Source organism: Danio rerio, chromosome 3 (genome assembly GCF_052040795.2).
Source record: "Danio rerio strain M-AB ecotype USA chromosome 3, GRCz13ab, whole genome shotgun sequence".
Lineage (NCBI taxonomy): Eukaryota > Metazoa > Chordata > Actinopteri > Cypriniformes > Danionidae > Danio > Danio rerio.
Window position 1 is genome coordinate 60,157,823 of NC_141023.1, and position 13,140 is coordinate 60,170,962.

A 13,140-nucleotide genomic window follows, 5' to 3' on the forward strand; every position below is an offset into this window, starting at 1 on the left:
GATTTGTAATCTGTAATCTATTACACCCCAATCACACGGGCTTCAGCGTCAATGCCTGACAGAGGGCGTGTCTGAAGTTGGGGCTGACAGCCTGTGTGAATAGGGCGTTACATTTCCAAAGTAACCTCCACAACACTGATTTTCTATCTATTGACTTATTCACTATTTATTGCTTATACAATTTATTATTTCTAACAACTAATATGTCAATAAAAGTCACTTTGTTAAACTGTAGAGTTGAATTTTCAACATCAAAAGTCGTCAGAGCAGAGATCAAAGTCTCATAATGCAATGCACAACCACAAATAAACGGAAAACACTTGTGAATTACAAAATCAGCCCAAAAAGCTAAAAAACAAAATAAATTATAAAGTTTTTATTAAAGCAATGGTTTACCATAAACTAAAGATTTGCTGTTTATTTACTCACTTTCAGGCCATCCAAGATGCAAGTGGCTTTTTTTTACATTAAGATTTATAGCAACAACATTTTTTTTATCTGAAACTAAGATCTTATTTGTACATTGAACGATATGATGAACATTAATTAAAATGTCATTATTTTTAATCCTTTGAAAATGGCAACTCAGGCTCATTCTGATTACCTACCCTTATATACATTTCTGGAGAGCTCCAAAATGTCCCAAGAGGTACGTATTTTGCAATTTTTGTTTTCAAAAATCCACCAGAGACCTTGTTAACGTTTTTTTCAGGTCTCAAATATCTCTTGTGAGTGCTATTTGTGCCTGCTGTTCTCGCGTAAATCCACCAGAGGCCGCTGTCGACTGACTGACTGACGGACCAAACGACTGACCCACCCCGTCTAGTTCCCTAAACCCAACCCAAGTGTTTTCAAAAGCAATCTAGAAATGGAAAAGCCTAATTTTGACCATGTTTTCAGATTTTACCACATTCTCACCCTGTTATGTACTTATTTAATTTATTGGCTTTTTTATTTGTCTTACCTGCTTTCTGTAACCATTCTTTGCCAAACTCGAACACTGTTATTGCGGTCAGTTCCACAACCCAAATCCTCCGACCTATGTGGCATGACAATGGACAAACTGCTAACAGTGGGAAAGCCGTCCACATGAAAGTAAATGGTCAGCTGGTAGCACAAAAAAAAAAAAACAGAAGCCATCGGTGGCGTCATACCGCCCCGTAGCATTCATTTTAAAGACAAAATGCAGCCATATGTACAGTACCTCTAGCTACATAATTTGCGATCTCCAGAAATCTATATAGGGCTACGTTTTCAGAATGAGCATATGTTACAGCATGGCCCTGGAGACAATCACAGAAACATACAACAGAGAGAGAGGACTAATATGTTGTATATCCTACCTGCAGATTGTGTTAATGTTATAATAAAATATCAAGTATAAAAATGTTTCATCATATCTATTATGCTCACATGTGCAATCTCAATTGGGAATGCTGACTTTTAAAAGATTCGCACATTTGATTCAGGGCATTGTGCAACAGGAATCTCGCATCCAGACTGTTGTGAAGCTCAGGGCTGTTTGTTATTAAAGGTAATGAAGCTGTAAACCGTCTTAGTGTCTAACACAGATCGATTGCTTCACTTCCTAAGACCTCAATGTTTCCCCAGGGGTATAATGTTTTGTTTTGTTTGTTTAACAAGGTGTAAATTAATGGCAAATGTTCTGATTTGGTGAGTGATGTTTTAAATGTTCTAAAATGATGTGTTACTTGGCTTATAAAACCTTTAATCCGTGATACATACATATAAATCCAACATACACAGTTAAGCGAGTATTATAGAAAATAAGACAGACACAATGGAAACTCAAATGCATAGAACAAAAGTAAACAGTGTTGCCAGATTGGGCAGTTTTGAATTTGATTGTGTGGGTAAAAAATGGCATAGGTGGGTTGAAAAAATGTAGGCGGTTTTAAAACATAAATTTTATTTGCAATTTATTCAACAAAACATAACTGTGCTTCTACTCCTCGAGATTCTAAAATTGACTCCCCATTCAAATGTGACACTCCTTCGCATGCACACAGCGGCTGCAGTTAAACTCACAGTGGTTTATCATAACACTTTCTCGCGTGAATCCCCCGGAGGCCGCTGTCGACTGACTGTTTGGCTGACTAAATGACTGACAGATCGACTGACCCATCTTTCCTTCCCTAAACCCAACCAAAAGTATTTCAAAAACCCTCTCTTTGCGTTTCAGTTGAGATTACGTCAAACATTGAAATCAAAATTCTAATTTTAAAGCACCTCATGGATATTTAAATAAAACAAAAGGCTTGTTTTTTTGACCTTCAGCAGTATAAATAAATAAACATATAACTAATATATAAAACAACATATACAGTTGAAGTCAGACTTATTAGACCCCGTTTATTTTTTCCCTCAATTTCTGTTTATTTTGTCTTTGCCATGAAGACAGTAAATATTAATTTACCAGATATTTTAAGACACTTATATTCAGCTTAAAGTGACATTTAAAGGCTTAATTGGGTTAACTAGGCAGGTTAGGGTAATTAGGCAAGTTATTTTATAATGATGGTTTGTTCTGTAGACTGTCAAAAAAAAAAAAAAGAGTTTAAAGGGGCTAATAATTTTTTCCCTTAAAATGGTGTTTAAAAAATTAAAAACTGCTTTTATTCTAGCCAAAATAAAACAAATAAGACTTTCTCCAGAAGCAAAAATATTATCAAACTTACCATGAAAATGTCCTTGCTCTGTTAAACATAATTTGGGAAATATTTACTTATAAAAAAATGGTCCCGCTTTATATTAAGTGTCCTTAACTATGTACTTACATCAAAGAATAAATACAATGTACTTACTGTGTTTATAATGTATTTGAGAACACTTGTGGTGCTTTTGAGTTGGGATAGAGGTTGGGTTATGGACAGGTTTGGTGGTGTGGGTAGGTTTAAGGGTGGGTTAAGGTGTAAGGGATGGTCAACAGTGTATTTACAATTGTAACTACAAAAGTTAATTACATACATGTATTTAATAAAGCATAAGTACACAGCGAATACATATATTTACACAATAAGTACATTGTAACAAACTATTAATTCCTATGTAAATACATATTAGTTAAGGCCACTTAAAGTGGGACCCAAAAAATAAAAAAGGGGGCTATAAATTCTGACTTCAACTGTAACAAAATATATAGCTAATAGAGAAAAAATATTAAGTACAAACCTTTAGAGTGAAGTGAATATTTATGAAAACTCTTAATTCTTCTTGAACGCACATAATAATATCAACATTTCAATGCAGACTGATTTAACTTGCTGCACATTCGACTCCAGGAAATCTATTTAAACCAATCAGATGACTTTGAATCTGCTTTATTTCTGCTTGAAATCCAAATCATCTAAAGGATTGTTAGGCTGAATTAATTAGGGCAACCAGAGCTGGGAACACTTCCCAAAGACATTATAATTTAAACGGCTTCTACACTTATGTTAGTCTGTTTTTCATTATCCCAAGGTCTCCATAATCCTGGACCAGGCTGCATCGTGAGCAGATGCTGTGAGGGTCGTAGAGGAGTGGAGAACATGAGACTGATTCCTGAAAGACCCAAGTAACAGGCGAGTCTCTGCATCGCAACACCCCACACCTGCAGCTTCTTCACGATGGACGTCCAGCGCACTCCAGCCTCCGGCGTCTAGACTGCAGCTCTGCACAAAAAGTTTGGCCAGATGAGAAATGTTCGTGCCTGGTATCTCGAGTTTTGTTCCTTTACTTTCGTCAATTGGTGAAGCTTTGTACCTCATCACTGTCGCCACTGGCTTGCTTGGTTTGGGACTTGAGGAGCTGCTCATCGATGGATTTTCTCTTCAGTGTTTGGACTTTCAGCAGTGAAAATAAACCACACTGAAATGAACTAAACTGAACTCTGAAAACTGGACTGAAACAGTTTCAATTTACTTGAACTTCACTGTTAAGCTGCTTTGACACAATCTACATTCTAAAAGCGCTATAGAAATAAACATGAATTAAATTGAATTGAATTGCTGGAGTTTTTCCAAAAAAGTGTGCCATATGCATTAGGCGTTTAGCCACAGGTCCGTGGGCGGTGCTTGGCCTGACATCTGAAGCTGAGACTTAGACTGACAGACAGACAGTGCTTGATAAACCAGCTCTCAGGACTGAAAACAGGTTCCTGACGAGCCTTTGAACAGGCTTTCAAACCACAACTCCTCCAAGCTTTTTCCAGCAAGAGCCCCAAGCTTCCGTTTCTCAGAATCTTGTCTAACATTCACCCATTCTGCTCCAAAAGTATATCCTGCACATCAAATAAATATCTGGTGGAGTCGTGTTACTTTTCAGGAAAAAAAAAAAAAAGCAGATCAGATCATTGGCCAGAAGAATTTGAGTGGGTTGATGTGTTAAAGACTGTAATCTCTAATGCAGATTCCTGGAGAGCTCTCTGAAAAGAATAGGACTTTAGTGTTTGCCGGAGTTCAAAACGTTGTCCTGGAAAAAGCTTTTAACACTTGCATTCTTTATAACCTAACACATTTCTGCCGTTTAGCTGTGCACCTACCGTTTTTATGATTATATCACTGGTTGTCTGACAAAAAAAAATACAAAATGTGACTTTCTGATTTACAGGTGTTTACTGTTTATTTACAGTAGTGAATTGCATTATGGGAGTTTAATCTCTGCTCTGTACACAAGTTGAAAATTCAACTTGGCTTTTATTGAAATTTTAGTAGTTTGAGACAAGATATTAGGTGCCAAATCGCATATTTATGCACTATTCTATGCCATTTTGTAGTATGAATAGTGTAAAATAATGCATTCACACTGAAAACTCTAAAAAGAATAAGTGCACTTTAAACACCCGGATGATGCACTTATTCAACTCTTATGCTGTGTTCACACCAGACGCGGTTTGCATAAATCACACTATTTGCATGTAAATAGACGCGTGAACATTTTGAGTTTATTCACTTCATTTGTACGTCAAATCTGCTTAAAGGCTGAATTCGTTGCTTAATGGCTAACATGGATTTTATTGAGAGAATAGCTGTGTTTATGTGCTTTATGAAGGCTGAAAAACAGCGCAGATTCATTTAGAGCCGTGTCTGAGTACACTAGTCCACCTTTCAGAGGTGCACCCAGCTCTGTGAGTTCAGCAACTCCTCCAGAAACCTAACCTGGACAAGGAGGCTTCCAGTAGTACTTCCGACTGAGCTGAGCCCAGTTTATTCAACTGTTGATCAGTGTTGGCTGGAGGATTTCCCCCAGGACACCAACTTCCTTCTACATCTGCTGTAAACCAGATTAAATGAAATATGGATTGCTGGATACTTCACGCACTCAATGGTTGCAGCTTTGCTCACATAGCAGAAGGGGCTAAGCTTTCGGGTACTGATGTTTATTCATTAATTTTCTTGTTGGCTTACTTTATTTAAAGCTCTTTCATTTACACAGCGCAATAAGGCGCAAGACGTGTTTGGCGTGATTTGTTGCTATTTTCAGACCAGCACTGTAATTTTCATGTTTTGCGCCACGTAGAAAATCCAATTGCACCACTTGGAAGCATGAATGTGCTGGTCTGAAAAGGAGGTGTGTTAAGGCGCATTGTTGGTGCGTTGCTATTTTGAGGAACTGAAATAGACCATGCCGCCATTGACCAACTAAAAGCTTGTCTAAAGTTAGCTAGCTATAAGCCTGTGCAGGTTCAAATGCTTACACATTGCTTAACACACACAGTGTGTACAGCAATACACAAATATCTGTACACATGAAAAAATGTTAAAAGATTACAATGTTAGAACATTATTATTGTCTATAAATATAAAAACCACTACCTTCATGCCTTCTTCACCTCTGGGTGCATTTTTCAGTTTATTTATGACAATCTGCATTTGTATAATGTAATTATTATTAGCAGTATTTTTTATCATATGCATATTTTTATTTGTTTATATTAGTTTAGAATTGTCCATTTGTTGGGTTTTGGAGACCTATGCATCACCATAAGAATAGGAATTATCCATGAAAGTAAAGGAGTAAAGTAAATAGTAAAAGCAAAGAGAAAGTAATGAGGCCGAATGGAGGAGGCTCATTCTTTATCCTGACGCAGATTGTTTTCTTGCTAGTGAAATGTTCAGATTTTCCACTTAAAAAGTCCTTCAAGGGATGTTTAGACGATTTTCAATCTTGTTTCAGACCACATAACAGTACAGAGAGCGCTCTTATAAAGATAATCAATGATATCCGCCTAAATACAGATTCAGGCAAACTAACAGTGCTGGTATTGCTTGATCTCAGTGCTGCATTTGACACTGTCGATCACAGCATACTGCTGGGATAGGCTGTAAGTCTAGGTTGGGCTGTCTGGTACGGTCCTCAAATGGTTCAGATCTTACCTTGAAGGGTGAGGTTACCATGTCAGTACAGGTGACCATAGGTCAAGGTGGACACCCAGGACATGTGGAGTCCCACAAGGCTTGATTCTGGCACCTTTCCTGGTCAACCTTTATATGCTCCTTCTCAGCCAATTAAAAAGAAAGAACCAAATCTCCTACCACAGCTATGGTGATGACACTCAGATTTATCTTATTGCCTAATGACTACAGCCCTATTGACACCCTCTGCCAATCTATTGATGAAATTAAGTTAGATGGGCCAAAACGTTCTTCAGTTAAACAAAGAGAAAACTGAAGTCATTGCGTTTGGGAACAGAGATGAGGTTTTCAAGGTGAATGCATACCTTGGCACTAAAGGTCAAACAAAAAAATAAAGTCAAGAATCTTGGTGTGACTCTGGAGGCAGATCTGAGTTTCAATAGTCATGTCAAAGCAGTAAGTAAATCAGCACACTATCATCTCAAAAACACTGCAAGAATCAGATGCTTTGTTTCTAGTGGGGACTTAGAGAAAGTTGTTCATGCTTTTATCAGCAGCAGGATGGATTACTGTAGCGGCATCCCTCACTGGCCTTTTCAAAAAGACAGTCAGTTGCTGCTCATCCAGAACGCTGCGGCCAGGATTCTGACCAGAATCAGAAAATCAGAGCACATCACACCTGTCCTCAGGTCTTTACACCGGCTCCCAGTTACATTTAGAATAGATTTTAAAGTATTATTACTTGTCTATAATTCACTAAATGGCCAAGGACCTCAACAAATTACAGATATGATGAATGAATACAAGACTAACAGATCCCTTAGATCTTTACGATTAAATTAACTAGAAGTTCCAAAAGTTGTCAAACAGGGCGAATCGGCTTTCATCTACTACACCCCTCGCTGCTGGAATCAGCTTTCAGAAATTATTGGATGTGCCCACACGAACACAGGGAGAACATGCAAACTCCACACAGAAATGCCAACTGACGCAGCCGGAATTCGAACCAGCGACCTTCTTAATGTTAGGTGACGGTGCTGACCACTGAGCCACCATGTCACCCCAACTGAGCAATTGTTTAAGAAATAATATTTAGAGAACTGAGTTTGTAAAACAACAGAAAACGCACTGGCGGTTCTTACAACACCATCCCAGACACTATCTGTCACTTCAAACAATTAAAATGTTAATAACATACATTTTTTTCAAACTTTTCAACATGAAAAGCTTTTGGAAGAAAGATCAAGGTCCCATATTGCAATTCAAAAGCATAAATAAATAAAACGTGAATCGCAAGATACAAAAAACTGTCAATTTACAAATATTTTTATAGTGTAGAAGGTCTGTCATCTTTCTGTCATCTTTTGACCTGAATAGCATTTTAAAACATTCCACTGTACATAGACTATAACACTGCTGGCCTTCCATTACGCTAACCTAAAACCTGAACCAATTTTGAGTTTCATACTTTGCATGTGCATTTTGAAGTATCACATGACATTTTGAATAAAGATCTCTTTATTAGCGAAAAGGCTTTATGATTGCTTGAGGTGGTTTTAGAGGTGGTGTGAAAAAGGGTAAATGCGAATAATGGGAGATGAAGAAACTATGAACATTACACCCATGTGACCATTAGCTGACTTCGCTCTGCTTGACTTGTTTACTGTTGGTTGCTAGGTCACCAACACTACAGTCACCCACAGCAAAGAGCTTAGAATGACCAAGAGGCGACACTTAATAGAACATTCCTTTGCAACAGCAGCATCCAGCAACAGTCCCACAATTCTGCCATTTTGGAGTGAAAGTGATCGGCAGCTGCTTTGTTTTTGATTTATTTATTTAAGCGCATCAAAGCTGAGATACAACCTGAAAGACCAAATTAAAACACTTACTATCACAATCATCAGCAGTTTCATTAGTTTATTTGACAGACATCATTCCAAAATGGCCGCCACACCATCTAGTGGCTGTTTACGAAAGTGCACTAGAGTGTCGCCTCTTGGTGATTCTATACTCTTTGCAACATTCTGACACTCGAATAACCTGCCAGAAAAGTCTAGTGGCTGGGAATGACCTTTTTACAGTGTCTGCTATAATGTTAATGTTGTTTTTGGTGAGTTTACATAGATAAATATTGCCACTGTGTAAATGGGCAGTACAGTTATGATCTTATTGCCACATTATATCGTTATGATAACATAACTTATGCCTTTAAGTGATTTCTTGAAAATAAATACCAAAAAATAACACAACTGGAATAACTACAGCAGCAGCGATCGTCTGATCTTATATGAAGCATGACATCTGCATGACATATGATGACGTGTGCAGGTGCTGTCCCATTTCTTAGGGGTAAATTTTGAAGCCCTTCCCCTTCACCCTCAGTTTTAAGGGTGAAGGGGATTAAATAGAATTGGGATTTGGCCTTAAGAAGGCCAGAGACTACAAAAGACCTGCACCAAAAAGCAAACTCTAGGTTGCAGATTGTCTCGTGACATGTGGTGCAAAGAGAAACACAAATTGGTTACACTTTACAATAAGTTTTATTAGGTACTGTTAATTAAGGCATGTAAAAACATGAACAATCAATGAACAAAACATTTACTACAGTATAACTTTATGTAAGTAAATGTTAGTTAATGAAAATACAGTTGTTTATTGTTAGTTCATGTTAACTCACGTTGCATTAGCTAATGTTAACAAGCACGGACTTGAATGTTAATAATGCTTTAGTAAATGTTCAATTATGATTAATAGATGCTGTACAAGTGATGTTCATGATTAGTTCATGTTTTTAAATGCAATAACTAATGAACCTTATTGTAAAGTGTTACCACAAATTTGAGTATAGAAATGTAGTCCTTACAGTTTATCATTCATTTTCCTACAGCTTAGTCCCTTATTTATCAGGGATCGCCACAGGGGAATGAACCGCCAGCTATTCCAGCATATGTTTTACGCAGCAGATGCCCTTCCAGTTGCAACCCAGTACTGGGAAACACCCATACACTCTCACATCTCACACACACTTTTATACACTACGGCCAACTTAGTTTACCCAATTCACTTCTACTGCATGTCTCTGGACTGTGGGAAAAATCGCAGCACCTGGGGGAAATCAATGCAAACATGCAGGGAGAACATGCAAACTCCTCACAGAAATGCCAACTGGCCGAGCAGGGACTCGGCAACTTTCTTGCTGTGAGGTGATAGTGCTAACCACTGAGCTACTGTGCCGGCTTCTGGAGCCCATAACTTAATTTAGGTTTTAAGTTGATTTAGCAGCATTGTCAGTGAAAAATTTAAATATTCTCTAACATTAGCTGACAGTGATTTGAAATATGATATGTTTATTAATTATAACTGAAACATTGTCATACTTAAATGTGGTCAAAAGAAACCTGTTATTTTGTTCATACTTATTTTTTTTCCCATCATGATTTAAGATGTAGTTAAGAAATGCTAATTAACATCAGTATTTTAGATGTTGTCAATATCACCACAGGATCAGTACATTTAGACTGATTAAATAATTTTGTGACAGAACAATTTAATTAATCTTTCATGTGAGCATGGACACAAATGACACTTTCAAGAGTTCACATTTAGCGGATGATTAATTATAAGCTACTTTGGCATGCTGTCCCGGGAGAGAGCCCTGAGCTCTTAAGATCCTCGAGCCTGGGGCTCCCTCCCATTGCAAGGAGTTTGAGCCCAGGTAGATCCCGAGAACTCCTCTGCTGTAGTAACTAATGAACAGATAGTGATTGTTCTTAAGAGATAACTACTTACTAGGAGCATGTTTATGATGCCAATTTGGATTAGTCAATTAACTTAAGTTGCATGTTTTTGGATGGTGGGAGGAAACTGGGAAACCCGGGGGAAACCCACATGAGCACTGGAAAAGTGGTTTGGTAAAGCCTGGAACCAGGGACATTCTTGCTGTGAGGCAACAGTGCTAAGCACTGGGCCACCGTGTCACCTATCTAGGAAGGCGGAGTAGGGGTGGATTGGGGGATTGTTCAAAACAAAGATAGCGGTGGTACATAACCCAGGCTATTTGTAGTAGTTTAGGAGTCGTCTGCTTGGTGCATTGAGAATTGGATAATGCGAATCCAGCCACTAGCAATCATCAGCATGTGATCCTCTTGAAATTAGTTTATAAATAAACCACTTAAAATGAACCATATTAAAAATAATAATAATAACTAAAACTAATTTTAAATACCTTGTGGCAATGTGGTGGCGCAGTAGGTAAGGCTGTCACCTCACAGCAAAAAGGTTGCTGGTTTGAGCCTCGGCTGGGTCAGTTGGCATTTCTGTGTGGAGTTTGCATGTTCTCTCTGGATTTCCTTTGGGTGCTCTGGTTTCCCCCACAGTCCAAAGACATGCGGTACAGGTGAATTGGGTAGGCTAAAATTGTCCGTAGTGTATGAGTGTGTATGAGAGGGTATGAGTGTTTCCCAATGATGGGTTGCAGCTGGAAGGGCATCCGCTGCATAAAACATGTTCTGGATAAGTTGGTGGTTCATTCCACTGTGACGACCCCGGATTAATAAAGGGACCAAGCCAAAAAGAAAATGAATGAATGAATTAAACACCTTGTTCACTTTCATACAGCATCTTCTTTACTGGGCTTTGGACTTGGAAGTGACTTTGGAAGTGTATTTCTATCACATTTTCAAAAAGTTTTGAGATGTAAAGAAAAATGTAAGGACTGCAATTCTTCTGTAATCATATTAAAGCATGATGCCTTTATGTGGAGTTATTCCACTGTAAATCTTAATAACCCAGTCAAAATGCTTTGAGAATGACTAAATAAGTAAAAGTTGATTTAAAATTAAACAAATTCTAACAGATTATTTCATTTCGTATCAAATGTGATCAGATTGTGCTTCAGGGAAGCCAACAGTACTCTTTTGTCTACTTAATTTTCTAGCAATTTGGTATTTACATAAACACAAAGTAAAAATAGCAATAATATATATTTTCTTTTTCATCATTTTGTTTGAACAAGATCATTATGGAAATCCCTTATTCAGTCTTTAACGTTATTTTTCTTCACTTGTGCTCATCTTTGTAGCAAAAGTCTCAAATGGACTGAAGGTATTGTGTTAGAGACAAACTGTTGTGATTAGTGAAGCATCTGTTTATGATCTATGATTGATTACATGGTGTTCTCTGATTGGCTGGTTAGCTGTTAAATCACACTGCACACTCTCACAAATAAAGGTACATGAGCTGTCACTGGAGTGGAAACTTTTCAAAAGGTACACATTTGTGCTTGAGAGTCCATATTGGTACCTCAAATGTATATAATAGTACCTACGAGTTTTAAGAGGAACACTTTTGTACTTTTTAGGTGCTAATATGTACCCTTGAGGTATTAATATGGACCTTTTAGGTACAAATTTTTACCTTTTATAAAGGTACCACCCCAGTGACAGCTCGCATACCTTTATTTCTGAGTGGAATAGATGCTTTTTTTTGTTCTGTTTCTAGCCCAAATGTCTACATATTCTTAAATCAAAAAGCTTTTTTTAACAAGCAAACATATTATCTTGTATCAAGACTTAATTTTGTCAAGACTAAGTGAGTTTTTCCTTAAAACAAGCTAAATAATCTGCCTATGATGTAAGCAATCTCATCTCAAAAGCAAAAATGAGATTATTTAGATTACCCCATTGGAGATTATTTTGCTTGTTTTAAGGAAAAACTCATTTAATTTTGTCATATTATTTCATAAAACAAGACAATGTTTTTGCTTGTCTAGAAAAAGCTTCTTGATTTAGGATTTTTTTTTAGATATTTGGATTAGAAACAAGACAAAAATATGATTCTGTCACGAAAGTAAAGGAGCAAAGTAAAGAGGCCAAATGAAGGAGGCTCATTCTTTATTCTCACACTGCAGATGCTAACTGTTTTCTCGCTTGTGAAGTGCTCAGTTTTTTCCACTTACAAACTCCGCCATGTAAACAGCAAAAGCACTATGGAAAGTCGCAACTGACTCCTAAAGGAAATGTTAGATGATTAAAATAATGAATAATTATTTTAATCATCTCAATTATTTTAATGAATAAATAATTCATTAAAATAAGCACAACCCTGTTAGACCATGCGCCAAAGCGCAAACAGTATTTTTCTGTCCTTAAAATAGCAAAAGTGGATTCTGACTCGCCCTTAATGCCCTTGCGCCTTGCGCTTTAGACTTTGCACCTATATCGTTAAAATAGAGCCCAAAATGTTTCTTCAATTATGGTGGAAAGCGAGTGAGTAACCTAAATTGCTTTTTACCCAACGCAGAGAACATCACGTGAAGGAATGGACAATTGTATTTCAAATGTACCCAATGCTATTATCTCAAATATATTCAAGTATACCAAAACTTGTTAAACAAATTTTCATGATTTTTCCAAAACATTTTGAGTTTTTTTATTTTTCAAAAACATTTCCAGTCATGAAAATCGGCATGTCAAAATTCCATGACTTTTCCAGGACCGTGTGAACCCTGTACTTTACTTTTTAAATAATGTTAATACTCTGGTTATGTATACGCATCTATGTTAAATTATGTTCCTCCACATGAATGAATATGAAGAGTGTAAACACTGCATCTGTGGCACACGATCTGTCAACCTGCCTCAATAAATCCTGACTTCGATGTGGGACGAGCAGTTTGTCAGGTGACATTTGGAGGTGGAGAAATCAGTGTTTCTAACACACCAGAGGCACAAAAGACACCTTTACACGAAGACAACAAGAAAATGACAACACTGCAAAGCTG

The 13,140-nt window shown here is 37.3% G+C and overlaps 1 long non-coding RNA gene across 1 annotated transcript; it reads right to left on the reverse strand.

The window, feature by feature from the left end:
• Positions 1-1,906: 1,906 nt before the first annotated feature.
• Positions 1,907-3,845, reverse strand: LOC147846087 (uncharacterized). Its single transcript, XR_015481426.1, has 2 exons — positions 3,766-3,845; positions 1,907-3,674 (listed from the first exon to the last, which is right to left on the reverse strand). It is a non-coding gene; the product is annotated as an uncharacterized LOC147846087 (long non-coding RNA).
• Positions 3,846-13,140: the final 9,295 nt, after the last annotated feature.